The 14,643-nt window shown below is 45.7% G+C and overlaps 1 pseudogene; it reads right to left on the bottom strand.

Moving 5' to 3' along the window:
- Positions 1 to 6,469: 6,469 nt before the first annotated feature.
- On the bottom strand, positions 6,470 to 14,238 carry LOC146751635 (doublesex and mab-3 related transcription factor 3-like; annotated as a pseudogene).
- Positions 14,239 to 14,643: the final 405 nt, after the last annotated feature.

Here is a 14,643-nt window from a genome sequence, read left to right as displayed (position 1 = left end):
TGAAATGAGGGGAAGTCCTCTTGCTCCAAGTGACTCGTGGCTGCGGTATCGCCCCCTACAAAAATAACAAATCAAAATGAAATAGGACCACTTAATTGCAGGACTACAACAAAGGCTTCGCTGATCTTCTTGATGCTTAAGCTCGTTCTTTATGGTTTCCAGACACGCAGCCAGTTTCACTCCTTCCTCTTCACCCACGCGTCTTCTCCCTTATTTTACCACGAGACGGAGCCAGAAAACAGAGGGCTGGGACCTGGTACCTGCAGGAACCAGGGCTGGGAAGTGCATGGCCTGAGACAAAACAGGTGTTCTCAAGAACGTCTGCTGATGCAAAGGAAAAGGTGCAATTGGGTAGTGCATGTGGGCCAGGTGCCAGGAGTGGGATGAGATGGAATGGGAAGGGACGGGATAGGATGCAATAGTACATTATGGTGCATAGGGAAGCAGAGGTTCTCTCATCTCCTATTTGCCCACACTGTAAAGGCAGGATGGAGTTAGGATTACCCACAGGTAAAGACATAAGGAGCAGACTCCAGCACCATGGGGCCCTGCCAATATGCCAAGGGCCCCAGATCCTTGTTGCATGTTGAGTGAAGTCTAGAAATGACATCCACATTTAGTGGCAGCCTGGAAACACAGCTGTATGAACAGTATCCTTTCCTAGACATATAACTGCTGGTCAGTCCAATTGGTTTGTTTGGGTCAGTTTGGTTGGTTGGTTAGTTTATTTTCCTGTTGGTTTGTTTGCTTTAATGGAACTTGTAAATAGCCAAAATACTGCAGAAGTTGTCTGCAGACAAACAAAATGTGTTTGGTTTTTGTTTTTAACATGCTTATGTTTACTTTATTTAAAAATAATAATAATAATAATTGTGAATTTAGTCAAAAGATATTCTATGATTCCTGAAAGAATGACTATTTTAATTTCAGCGCTTTCACAAAGAAAAAAAACAAAAACAAAAAAACAACCCACAACAGTTTATCAAAAGAGATAGGATTTAATAATTGCTGATAACTGCATTGCTGACCCTGCATTTTTTCACCCATCATGTTTGTAGTATGAACAGTTTGCCCCAGCTTGGCCAAAGGTCATCTTTCTCTGAAAGATATGTTCCATTTCCAAGATGTCAAGGTTCTGCTCACTGAAAACCCACAGACCACAGTGCATAAGATCACTGTGAGCTGTCGGTTGCCACTGTTTGGTCTTCCTGCTGGAGGTTATTCACCCTCTGCTGGGAAACAAAAGAAAGAAGAAGAAACAGAATTCATTCAACCTATGAGGGTGCCTATACAAAAGCCTCTGCTGGAGGGAAATCTGCTTGGTGCATGAGCTCAAAACCTGAGCTCACGGACCTGTTTGTTCGCATCGAGCCTTTCACACCTAACTCCTCTACGATGTCGGAGCACAGCATTTCACTACCTCATCTCTTTCTGTTTGCAAGACCAAGCTTATTTTATGAGTGTCTATTACTTTTCTGCTTGGAGTGTCTTGAAGATGAATTTGTTTACAAATTCCATGTGGGCACAGGAAAACGTGTCAGTACAAAACTGTAATTCTGCATTATGAAAATTCCAGATGTTCTTACATTTGCATAAGGAATGCTATTTATTTTCTTTTCTCCCACTCTCCACCTTTCCCTCTTTGCTCTCTAGCATACAACTACAAATTGCTTTACTGAACAGATTGCAAAAATACACAATAAAAAGTGTATTTCTGATCATTTATCCCCCGGAGAAAATAAAAACATTATTTATTTTATTCTCCTTCTGCTTGTGCCTGTTCAGTATCAGTATAAACTGTGGGATCCATTGAGTACACAAACATTACGAAGTATGAAATGCCAAAGGAGAACACAGGCATTCACATTAGCAGTGATACTAGGCAACATGCCTGACAAATTCTAAGGTCCTACAGCCCACCTGCTTTAGGCTTCCCCCCTCTAGGGGAACCCTCATTGGGTTTGAGGGGTAGGGCTGATCTGTACACATGGCAGGCCTGCCAGCCATTGCATCCACACAGAAAGAAGTGTTTTGGAAAATCCAACTGCCAAGCAGATGTGGTCACTGTCAAATGGTTCAAAAAATGGCACAAAAAGCTTAACAGACAAATATCTAGGTGGAGAGTGAATGTAGTGGCATTCTTCACCAGAAGCAATTTGTGGTGTTATTCTGACACTGTAATGAAAGTAGGATAAAAGGGGAGTTCATGCATGCAAACATGCAATAAATTGTTCAAATAATTACGTTTCCAGATTCGGGAAAGCTGCCATTTAACTCCACACTGTTTTAAAGAAAGGTCTGCTATTACACCCTATCTCCTATTTCTATTTCTATAGCATAAGGGGAAAATAAATAAATAAATAAATAAATAAATTTTTTAAAAAAAGTTTTTCTGAAGGGGCAGGAGAGCCTCTTATTTACTTATATATATATATTTTCCTGCTTACTGTGACTGTTACAAGTTCTGCTTCACTCTCCTGAACTTGGAAGTGTCTGTAGCACACATCCAAGGACCTAAGCTTCCCTCATGACAGCATTTGCTGAGACTCAGTTTCAGGCTAAGAGGCAGGGGGGCAGAACCTGGACTGGGAAAAATAGACTTCCCTTGTCTGCTGTTGCTGGAACTAGACATTGTTACCCCAGCTGGCAGTTAATCAGCTCTCTATCCTCAGAAATGCTATTTGCCCAATATAAATGACATAAACCAAGATGATCATCTTAGTTTATTTTTCTAGAGTCCTTAGCATGCTACATTAACCTGACAATGTTTAATCTTGTGTTCATTTCACAATACACTTCATGCACTTCACAGCCGTAATTGGTTTTACACTGACATTACACATTTTGACCTAGCCATGGGAAAAGAATAACTCATAAGATTATTTTTCTAAAAAATGTCCAAGCTCAAACAGTACAGAAGCAGTTCATGCTAGTTCCATGTGCATAATTCTTCTGCCTTTCCTTTCAATGCAAAGATGATGACTGGTCCTTGTTTTAGTCCATTTGCAATTGAACTACTTTTGTTTGATTTCTTATGTCCTGAGGAGTTCTCTCTTATAAAACAGCATTCAAGTATTCTAGTTTAATATCCCCAGTTGTCTGAGTTAAGGAACAAAGTAGACCTTGAGCTTCTGTTTCCGCTACGAATCTTCCAGAGTCCCATAACCGATGGCCATAAAGTCTTTCCTTGTCGTACACACTCAGAGCTAAAGCCAGAGTATTGCTATTTGGCATTATCCAATGAAGTGCAAGAAATTAAATACGTTATGTTTTTATTGCTATAGTACAATACCAAGCAAAGTCAAGTTTTAATACAATTGCAAGTGTTTCATGGAGTATACGTCTCTCCTCTTCAGGCCCAGTAGTTCAGCTGCACTGAAAATATCACTTACTTACTTATCATATGGCAAATGTCATCCTAAGAAGATGTGTTGAGTATTCTTGAGTCTGAAGAATCAGACCTTTCATCATACTCATCTTCTGTGTAAAGAGGTTGCTTAGACACAATAGGACATTCCCCTTAGGAACGAAGGGGGAAGGGGACAAAATAAGGGCTACTGGGGTTGAACGGTGCATTCGAGGGATTGTACCAAACTCTGTGGGCAAAGATTGCAGAGTGCAAAAGGAGGGAGTAGGGCAGGGGGATGCTGGGGATGCCGCTGTTCTAGCGGATCCTGGATCGCTTATGAAGGTGGTGAGACGGACAGCCCGGCTGAAGTGCCTTTATACTAATGCACGGAGCCTGAGTAACAAGCAGGAGGAACTGGAAACTGTGATGCACTCTGAAAATTATGACATTGTTGCTATCACAGAAACATGGTGGGATGACTCCCACAATTGGGATACTACCATCGATGGCTATAGGCTCTTTAGGAGAGATAGGCGAGGTAGGAAGGGTGGGGGAGTCGCCCTTTATGTCAGAGATTGGATAAACTGTGAGGAGCTCCCCATGAGAAACAGTCAAGAACAGGTTGAGAGCCTGTGGGTTAGGATTAGAGATGGGACTAATAAAGGTCAGCTGGTATTAGGGGTATACTACAGGCCACCTGATCAAGGGGAGGCTGCTGATGAGGCTTTCTTGCTCCAGATGCGTGAGGCGTCTGGCTCACGGGCTCTTGTCCTGGTGGGGGACTTCAACCATCCTGACATCTGTTGGGAAAACCACACGGCGAGCTGCAAGAGCTCCAGAAGGCTCTTGGAATCCATTGATGATAGCTTTCTGGTTCAGGTATTGGACAGACCGACCAGAGGTCAAGCGTTGCTGGACCTGCTGCTCACCAACGCTGAGGAGATCATCAAAGGCGTCAAGGTTGGAGGCTGCCTGGGCTCCAGCGATCATGCCCTGGTTGAGTTTGTGATCTCAAGCGATGTGGGCCTGGCAAAGAGCAGGACCAGGATGCTCAACTTTAGAAGAGCAGACTTCAAGCTACTCAATGGAATGCTGGCCAAGATCCCCTGGCGCGCTGCCCTCAAAGATAAGGACGTTGAGGAGAGCTGGCTACTGTTCAAGGATGCCCTCCTGGCAGCACAAGAGGTCTCCATTCCCCTGATTAAGAAAGTGGGCAGGAGAGGTAGAAAACCGGCATGGCTCAGCAAGGACCTGCTAAGAGAACTGAGGGTGAAGAAAGGGGTGTACAAGCTCTGGAAACAAGGCTGTGTCACCCGGGAAGAATACAGGGATGCCGTCCGAACTTGCAGATGTGGGATCAGGAAAGCCAAGGCACAGGCAGAACTGAACTTGGCGAGGGATGTGAAAAACAATAAGAAAACCTTCTACAGGTACATTGGCCAGAAGAGACAGGCCAAAATGGGCGTACCTACTCTGGTAAATTCAAAAGGAGAAATGGCTTCAACAGATGAAGAGAAAGCTGAGGTGCTGAATGAGTTCTTCACCTCGGTCTTCACTGGTGGCCAGGATTCTAGTCTTTTTCACGTCCCTAAGTCTTGCACCCCCATCCCTCCATGTGGGGACCAAGGAGGTAAATCCCTCCCCACTGTAAGGGTAGAGCAAGTCCGAGAGTGCCTCCTTAGACTGAATGAGTATAAGTCTATGGGGCCAGATGGCGTGCATCCCAGGGTCCTGAAGGAGCTGGCTGAGGTGGTTGCTGAGCCGCTCTCCATCATATTTGAGAAGTCGTGGCTGTCAGGTGAGGTCCCGGATGATTGGAAGAAGGGTCACGTCACTCCCATTTACAAGAAGGGGAGCAGGGGCGACCCGGGTAACTACAGGCCGGTGAGTCTCACCTCTGTGCCTGGGAAGATTATGGAACAGATCCTCCTGGACAACATGCTTGATCACATAAAGAACAAGCATGTGATCCGAGACAGCCAGCACGGCTTCACCAGGGGAAGGTCATGCTTAACTAATCTTGTGGCCTTCTATGATGGAGTGACGGCGTTGGTGGATGAAGGGAAGGCGACCGATGTCATTTACCTGGACCTGAGCAAGGCCTTTGACATGGTCCCCCACCACATCCTTATCTCCAAATTGGAGGGAGGTGGATTTGATGGGTGGACAACTAGATGGATAAGCAATTGGTTGAAAGGCCGCAGACAGAGGGTGGTGGTCAATGGCTCTATGTCCAGGTGGAGGCCGGTAACGAGCGGCGTCCCTCAAGGGTCTGTCTTGGGACCGGTGCTCTTTAACATCTTTATTAATGACATCGATGAGGGAATGGAGTGCACCCTCAGCAAGTTTGCTGATGACACCAAGCTGAGTGGTGCAGTTGATACGGTGGAGGGAACAGATGCCATTCAGAGGGACCTTGACAGGCTGGAAAGCTGGGCTCGGGTGAACCTAATGAGGTTCAACACGGCAAAGTGCAAGGTTTTGCACTTGGGCCGGAAGAACCCCAGGCACCTGTACAGGCTGGGAGGAGTTGTCCTTGAGAGCAGCTCGGCTGAAAAAGACCTAGGGGTCCTGATAGATGAGAAACTTAACATGAGCCAGCAGTGCGCTCTGGCAGCCCAGAAAGCAAATGGGATCCTGGGCTCCATCAGGAGAGGGGTGGTCAGCAGGGATAGGGAGGTGATCGTCCCTCTCTACTCTGCTCTTGTGAGGCCCCATCTGGAGTACTGTGCCCAGGTGTGGAGCCCTCAGTACAAAAAAGATATGGAGATTTTGGAAAGGGTCCAGAGGAGGGCCACAAAGATGATCAGGGGGCTGGAGCACCTCCCCTATGAGGACAGGCTGAGGGAGTTGGGTTTGTTCAGCCTGGAGAAGAGAAGGTTGCGGGGTGACCTCATTGCAGCCTTTCAGTACCTGAAGGGAACTTACTCCCAGGAGGGGAGTAAACTCTTCGAAAGGGCTGATAATAGCAGGACTAGGGGAAATGGTTTTAAGTTGAAGGAGGGAAGATTTAGGTTGGATGTTAGGGGTAAGTTCTTTACTAGAAGGGTGGTTAGGTCCTGGAACAGGCTGCCCAGTGAGGTTGTGGATGCCCCGTCCTTGGAGGTGTTCAAGACCAGGTTGGACGGGGCCCTGGGCAACCTGATCTAGTAAATGTGTATGTTTGGTGGCCCTGCTAGGCAGGGGGGTTGGAACTACATGATCCTTGAGGTCCCTTCCAACCAGGGTAATTCTGTGATTCTGTGATTCTGTGACATCCGTCATCAGGGATTGAGATCCTAGGATCTTCTGATGAGCGAGAAGGAAGGACAGAAGAGCTTTGGAAGATGCTGGCTGAGTTGCTAGAGAAAGGACTGACATACTGGGACCGCAGCTGGTACTGCTGCTGCAGCGTCATGGTGTTCCAAAGGGTGACATCATTAGGCAGGAAAGGACTGGACTGGTTTCTTGCCAAAGTGTTCCTCAGCATCAGCGGGTAGCGAGGTGGCTGAGGAAATGGGTGCTGCAAAGGTACAGTCAGAGGATTGGGCACAACATTGCTGGAGTCAGCAGAGAACCTCAGTGTGTCAGGGACCCTGAAGGCTGAGCCCACTGACCACTTGGAAGAGGAAATAGGATAGGAACTCAGCGTGTGTTCAAAAATATGCCCGTTGGAAGGTAGAACTAGACCATCTGACTCTGCAGAAGTTCTCTCACCACTGGCCACTGAAGACCGGCTGGACAAGAGAACCTCAACAGCGCTCACCAGGTCACCACCACATCCTTTCAGGATCAACTCCAGCACCATTGGCTTCTGGTTAGGGAAAATCTTTTTCAGCACTTCCAGTGGAGGTCTGTTGGCTTTCAAGCTGAAAGGTAAAGAAACTGTCCCAGAAGGACCTTCTATCAGGAGGTGATTCTGCTCTGCATGGTACTTGGGGCTCTCTGGACGGCTCTCTGTGCTCCCACCAGTTTTCTGAACTGCGTAACATACCTCATCCACTTATACAATTTCTGGGCTTTCAGGGGTGAAGCAGGTTCTGGCTTTAGCCATGTCTGGGGAATTCCTTTGGTCTGTGTCTTTGTCACTGTAGGTCTCAGCATTGTCTGTTCCGCTGGCATCACCCAGCCTCTCCTCACTGATGTCTGCAAAGGAAGGCAGAGAAGTCAACAAATGCTGAGTCCAAATGCCTCTATGGACACCAGAGGACAGACTCTCCCTAAAGGGAACAGAGCAGGCTCCTAGGGAAGGAAAGAAAGAATAAAGAAAAAAAAAGCATTTTTCTGATAAAATTAAATTCTCTTTACAATGTCACGTGAGAACAAAACTGCAAGAGTCATGAGACATGACCTAGTGTCATGGTTTTGTAATTTTGCTATCAGTATCAGTATTCCACATCATAACATCATGTAAAGTATGGATACTTCTATTGAATGTGCAGTCCACAGAAGAAGACTACATATCCCAGAGAACAACAGGGTTAATGATAAGTCACGGGACCAGGACGCTGTATAATCTCGTTCCCAGGCTGGAGTGCCCTCCTTCTTCTCTCGAACTTCTCGGAGAGTGGGAAGCGTTCCAGCCGTGTCGCCTAGAGTTCACAGTAGGCCTCTCGGTTTTCGGGGACTCTCTCTCTCTGTTTCGTTCAATTTGTTAGCCTCAATTATATTATATTGTGTTATCTTGTATTTCGGTATCATATTTAGTAAAATAAGTTTTTCCTCCTTAGATTGTCGCTGTTTTATCCCACTCCCTTTTTCCCCCTCCTTTCCGGGCCCCAGGAGGGGGGCCCACGGGGTGGCTTCCCCTGTCACGGGCATAGGTAAATCTAAGTAACCCGTGACAGATTTTTTGGTGGAGAATGCGGGCATAGAGCTTTTTAGCTTTTAGAACAACTCTCACTTTACTCTTAAAGAGCTTCGTTAGGGGAGTGTTATCTTTTCGTAGCTGCTCACTGAGAACGTGACCTTGAAATACCAGACAAATTGTCAACATTAAGGGCTGCTGTACATTCTCAGCACTGCTATCTAACTTTTGTGTAGAAAACAAAGGGATTTCTTTCTCCCTTAGAGCAAAGCTAGCTAGCTCTGACTTTTACAGAGCCTGCCAGCTATGAATCCACTCTTCATCCCAGTTGCTCTGTTTAAGGGATTGAAAGCAATTATGAAATATGCAAGAAATTGTTTCCATCAACTAATCGTAATGATGATCCCGTAATAGTATCAGAAACAACTGATGAAGGTCAATCCTCGTACGGGCCACCAGGTCTAATGAAGGATCTGATCAAAGTATTCCAGTCCTACTCCTCACCTGCATCATCAAAAGTTACAGCTGTTAAACGCACACGCTTCCCAGCCCGAACAAAGAATATGGTTGTAAAGGTGCGTCATGTGGATGCACATGTGCCCAAAAGTCGGGCTACTGAAGAACAACAAAACAACCATCAGGTAGATAAAGCTGCCAAAATTGAGATGGCTCAAATTGACTTGGATTGGCAGAATAAGGGCGAATTATTTCTAGCTCGATGGGCTCATGAGACCTCAGGTCATCAAGGAAGAGACGCGACATATAAGTGGGCCAGAGACCGAGGGGTGGACTTAACCATGGACGCTATTGCGCGGATTATTCATGATTGTGAAACATGTGCCATAATTAAACAAGCCAAAAGGATGAAACCTCTCTGGGAGGAAGGGCGGTGGCAAAAGTATAAATATGGGGAGGTGTGGCAGGTTGATTATATCACCTTGCCACGATCTCGCAGTGGTAAGTGTTATGTACTCACCATGGTAGAGGCAACCACTGGGTGGCTTGAAACATACGCAGTACCCCATGCTACTGCTCGAAACACCATATTAGGTCTTGAGAAACAAGTCCTGTGGCGACATGGCACCCCAGAAAGAATTGAATCTGATAATGGGACACATTTTAAAAATTCCCTTATAAATACTTGGGCCAAAGATCATGGCATTGAGTGGATTTATCATATTCCCTACCATGCACCAGCTTCTGGTAAAATTGAACGATATAATGGGTTGTTGAAAACTATGTTGAAAGCAATGGGTGGCGGAACATTTAAGCACTGGGAGAAGAATCTGGCAGAAGCCACTTGGTTGGTGAATACTAGAGGATCTGTCAATCGTGATGGTCCTAGTCAATCTAGCCCCCTACACACTGTAGAGGGAGATAAGGTCCCTGTTGTACATGTAAAGAACATGTTGGGAAAAGCTGTTTGGGTCCTTCCAGCTTCTGGAAAGGGCAAACCTATCCGTGGAACTGTCTTTGCTCAGGGACCTGGGTGCACTTGGTGGGTAATGCAGAAGGATGGGGATGTTCAATGTGTGCCACAAGGGAATTTGATGCTGGGGGAGTGCAGTCAATAATTTTATGTATTTATATGTATATATGTTTGCATGTGTAGTGTATTTTAGTTATTATAGTTGTACATTTAGTTATGTTACATGTAATTCTACTGTTTAGCTATCATAATTTTACATACGTGTATATATATGTATATATATATATATTTACCATGATGTAATAATGTAGAATAAGGGGTGGAATGTCATGGTTTTGTAATTTTGCTATCAGTATCAGTATTCCACATCATAACATCATGTAAAGTATGGATACTTCTATTGAATGTGCAGTCCACAGAAGAAGACTACATATCCCAGAGAACAACAGGGTTAATGATAAGTCACGGGACCAGGACGCTGTATAATCTCGTTCCCAGGCTGGAGTGCCCTCCTTCTTCTCTCGAACTTCTCGGAGAGTGGGAAGCGTTCCAGCCGTGTCGCCTAGAGTTCACAGTAGGCCTCTCGGTTTTCGGGGACTCTCTCTCTCTGTTTCGTTCAATTTGTTAGCCTCAATTATATTATATTGTGTTATCTTGTATTTCGGTATCATATTTAGTAAAATAAGTTTTTCCTCCTTAGATTGTTGCTGTTTTATCCCACTCCCTTTTTCCCCCTCCTTTCCGGGCCCCAGGAGGGGGGCCCACGGGGTGGCTTCCCCTGTCACGGGCATAGGTAAATCTAAGTAACCCGTGACACCTAGGCATTTTGTGCTTCTTTTCAGTCATCTGTCTCATTCTTCCACGTATAAGAAAAGCATCCTTTTTTCTCCTGCATCAGATGTGCTATACTAATCCTTCCATCCTTCTTCACTAGTTACAAGACAGCAATGAGCCAACCCAGTGTGCAAGTTCTCTCAGAGGAACTTGAGCATTTTCATTCTGGGATTCCTATTGCACTGGTTGTAAGATGTAAATATTCAGAGAGAATACCCTGGAAGACCAACATTTCCTCTGTAAGTGCAGCAGCACTGGTAGAACCACTGCACCACATCTGCTGGCTCAGAGCTGTTCATATAAATCAATATATCCTAGTTCTTGTTCTGCAGAAACCAGTTCATTCCCCAGCAAGAAAAACAGGTTTCTCTTCCAAACCTGATGCCTTCATTGATTAGAACACAACATTTAGAAAAAAATAATCTTTTTTTGGAAAGGACCCCTTGAAGGCATCTGGTTCAACCTCCTGCTCAAAGCAGAACTAGCCTAAAATCTAGAGCAATTTGTTTTAGTCCCTGCTCAGCTGAGCTTTAAATATTTCTAAGGCTGGATGCTTAGCAACCTCCCTCAGCACTTGTTTCAGGTACCTTGCCTGTCGTGTGTGAAGCTAAGAAGGGCAGAGCAAAAGCCCACGGACCACGTTTTTACCAGAGGTACACACAAAAAGGGAGATACCCCAGGGCTCCAATCACAAAAGGGGGCAATGTATTTGCTTGAAATCCTTTGCAGTCATTTACCTAAGGATGTTGTTCTGCTGACCTCCCTCATGCAAGTGCAGTGCTGACCTGACAAACATCAGCAGCTGGGGAAGGGGACACTGCAAGCTGGTGCAGACAGAGGCTGTGTTCACACAGCAGAGCTTCTGAATGCACAAATGTGAAAGATGGTCTGCAGAAACCAATGGAAGTACTTGTCTGGTTTCCCAAGCCCACAGTGATGAGCCCAAGTAGATATGGCATGAAGCAAGCAAAGGCTTCCAAATTGTGCTCACAGTCACCCCTACCAGACTGAGAGGGAACTAAGGGCATGTAAATGGAAAATCCTGGCCACTGGCCTCCTACAGGTCTGCCTCACTCTCTCACCCTGGGAATGGACAGGGCATTTCTGGTGCAATTTATCCACTTTGTCACTCTGAGAAAGGAGTCTGAGTAAGCTGAGCAGGAGGTCACCATGCTGTCCAGAACGGGAGATACATTCCTCTGCTGTAAGTAAACCATCAGCTCCTGGCAGAGCAGAGCAGACAGTCAGCATGGCAAAGGGCTGTTCTCTGCTCGAGGCAGGAGCGATGGCCGTCCTGTGGAGCCGCGGGTGTTGCTGGCTCAGGTTGCAGAAGATGAGAGTGGGAATAAAGCTGAGGTGCCCTTCTGAAGACCCCATCTTTCTCTTTGAATTGCCTGACCTGTGCTGGTTACCCGTTTTTCATCTGGTTATGCTCTCTGTCCAGAGCTAATAGAGAAGCATGTATACAGTATGAGGCAACGTGCATATGAACTTCTTTATGCTCTCGGTGTTAGTCTTGCCTTAGCATCCAAGGGGAATGCAGAAAGCAAACAAACCGGTAGCATTATCTTTTTGAGAGAATGTTAAGACCTAGGGGTAGCTTTTACTTGAAAAAGAAAAGAGAACGGGAGGGTCATGCTACCTTTCCCTCTTAATCCCCCACCACCCCCACCCCCCTCGCACACACACACACACATCTTCATGCCTTCACAGCCACGTATTTATTACCAGAGAAGGGATATTAAGAATAATTCACGTGTGAATGAAAGAGCAATTTACACACTCGAGTCTTAGAGAGCAGCCCGAGGACAACTAATTGCCTCTGCCCCTGTCGTGATTTGTGATTCTTAGGTCACAGATCTAGAAAGGCTAGAAACCAGCAATTAACATGTAGATGAATAAAGACGATATTGCATAATGAAAAATAGGCTGCTTGTTCCCAAAGAGCTTGAGATAGTGTATAAGATGAGCCCAAAACACCCCATGATAGTCTGAGTCTCATGTCAAATGTGACACCAAAACCATTTCTTAGTGCAAAACCTACCAGGAGCTCCAGCCAGCAGATAATACTGATTCATACACCCAAGGCTGCACAGTTGGATCTGTCATTTGCTTGCCTTCATTTCATCAGTGGAAAAAGTACCCAAGGATCCAACCCACAGCCTTCTTCCTGCCTCCAGTATTTTTGCCAGTGAAACAGAGGACTCTGGTGGAGAAAAAGGATCATTGTCATCATCCATGTTGTTGATCCTGATGAGGATTAGGGTAGTGTTACAGCATGAACCATGAAAGCTGACCTTTACAAGCAACAAATTCCATGTAGCACTTGAAAAGCAGTAGCATCTTCTTGGCCTTAAACTGTGAAAATAGCTTCCTGAACAATCACTTTGACAATGCCAGTCTTACAGGTTACACTGGTTTATATAGGCATGTCAGTAAGGCTAAGTAAAAATAAAGGCATATGAAGTGCTACATGATATATGTCAGCAGAAGACTGAAAAACAAGGGTCTAGGTCCTTTTGTGTGTGGGAACTTCAAGCTGAGTGCAGGAAGATGCTCACATACCTCTTCTGAGCATGGAAGTGGCACTGCCTCGTTACAGTTTCCTCCTTCTTCCTGTTCCCTGAGAATGTTACAGGATAATTCACTCCCAGCACAAATGGTGGGGAAAATTTATTCTCTGCTTATGCTCTAGACCCACACCCTTGTCTGCTAGTGAAGATGTGTTCATTCAAATATACCATTATGTTGTTAAGCATGAGGAGACATCAGAGCAGCCCTTGCTCATGAGCCAGCACTTAACAGTGAAAGATAAGATCTCCTCAGCTTTTATGATAACATCCACAGAAAAGATGGCTGTGAAGTGGTTAATGTGCTGAAAGATCTCAAAACAGTTTGGATTCCTGTCATGGAGGGCCCTGCCAAGGGCTCACATCCAGTCCTTGATGTGAGTTATCTCTGGTGTGTGTGGCTGTGGGAAGGAGAGAATATCCCTTGAGCAGCTGCACATTCAGAAGCTGTGCATCTGACCAATGTGCAGATGGGGCTGAGTGGGAGCAGGAACAGGAAATGGCCTGTGATGTCTTCACCATCTGATGACAGCCACTATTGGGTCTCCAGGCTGTTTGATCCAGCAAAGTAGCTGATTGCCAGACCAAAAGCATGAAGGAGACATCTCAACTGGCTCCCATACTGCAATCTGGAGGTGAGGATGAAGATGTTATTCAGCTCACATTCTAAAATAAAATAAAATAAAATAAAATAAAATAAAATAAAATAAAATAAAATAAAATAAAATAAAATAAAATAAAATAAAATAAAACAAAATAAAATGAAATAAAATAAAATAAGGAAATATTATTTTCTACTTTGATAGTTTGAGTATTTGCTTACAAATTACTAACAAAGTGCAAAATCCAATAATCTTTCTGGGTTGCTACTGGAGAACAGCCCAGTTTATTTTTCACACTGCCAAAAGACTTGTTTTTCCTTTGACAGAGGGCCTGGCAGTCATCTCCCGGTGCCTCAAACTACTGTAATGCATTTGATATCAGTACACAGCAAATCTAGCCAGCAGCAAAGCCGGAAGCAACATTCAGCCACTCCCTATCACAAAGAGCTCCTCCAGGTGCTCACAGCACCAAGCCCTTTAAGTGGTTCTCAGGGAGCGCTGCAGTGAGTTGCTGGTGAACCTGCGGGTGACGCTAAGAAGAGGGGTTACAATGCACCCCACCCCTGCTCTGCTCATATCGCTCCCAGAAAGATCCTGGGGCTGCCCGGGATCGGGGAAGGGTCGCCCCGTGCTGTAACGTCAGCTCATTCGTTGGTGACATCACTGAGCGTCCGGCATGAAACGGGGCACGGCCGCTAGATGGAGCCGCTTGCCCGACGGAGTGATCCTGGTGTACTATGCGGGTTATGGCGCAGCCGTTTTCAGCCCGGCTCCCAAAAGCGGATCGTCTCTGCTCTCCACCCTCAGGTATGTGTCCAGATTGGGCTCGGCTCAGGGATGCATTCAAAGCCAGTTGAGGTTCCAGACGCTTGGAAGTTTAAAATACAAGCCCATTTCACAAGGAGCTCTCAAATGTCTTGTATATACAGTTCACTTTCAGCTGAACTCACACATTGCCGGGGGGGGGGGTGTGTGTGTGAGATGGGACGGGACAGGACGGGACGGGATGGGGGGGGGGGGAGATGGGGGAGGGCGGGGCGGGTGACAGGACTTGAGCTGTAAGGCTGGAGCAT

This window comes from Coturnix japonica, unplaced genomic scaffold (assembly GCF_054131305.1).
Source record: "Coturnix japonica strain WE unplaced genomic scaffold, WE-NBRP24 Scf070, whole genome shotgun sequence".
Classification (NCBI taxonomy): Eukaryota; Metazoa; Chordata; class Aves; order Galliformes; family Phasianidae; genus Coturnix; species Coturnix japonica.
This window is presented reverse-complemented; position numbering and strand designations above follow the sequence as displayed.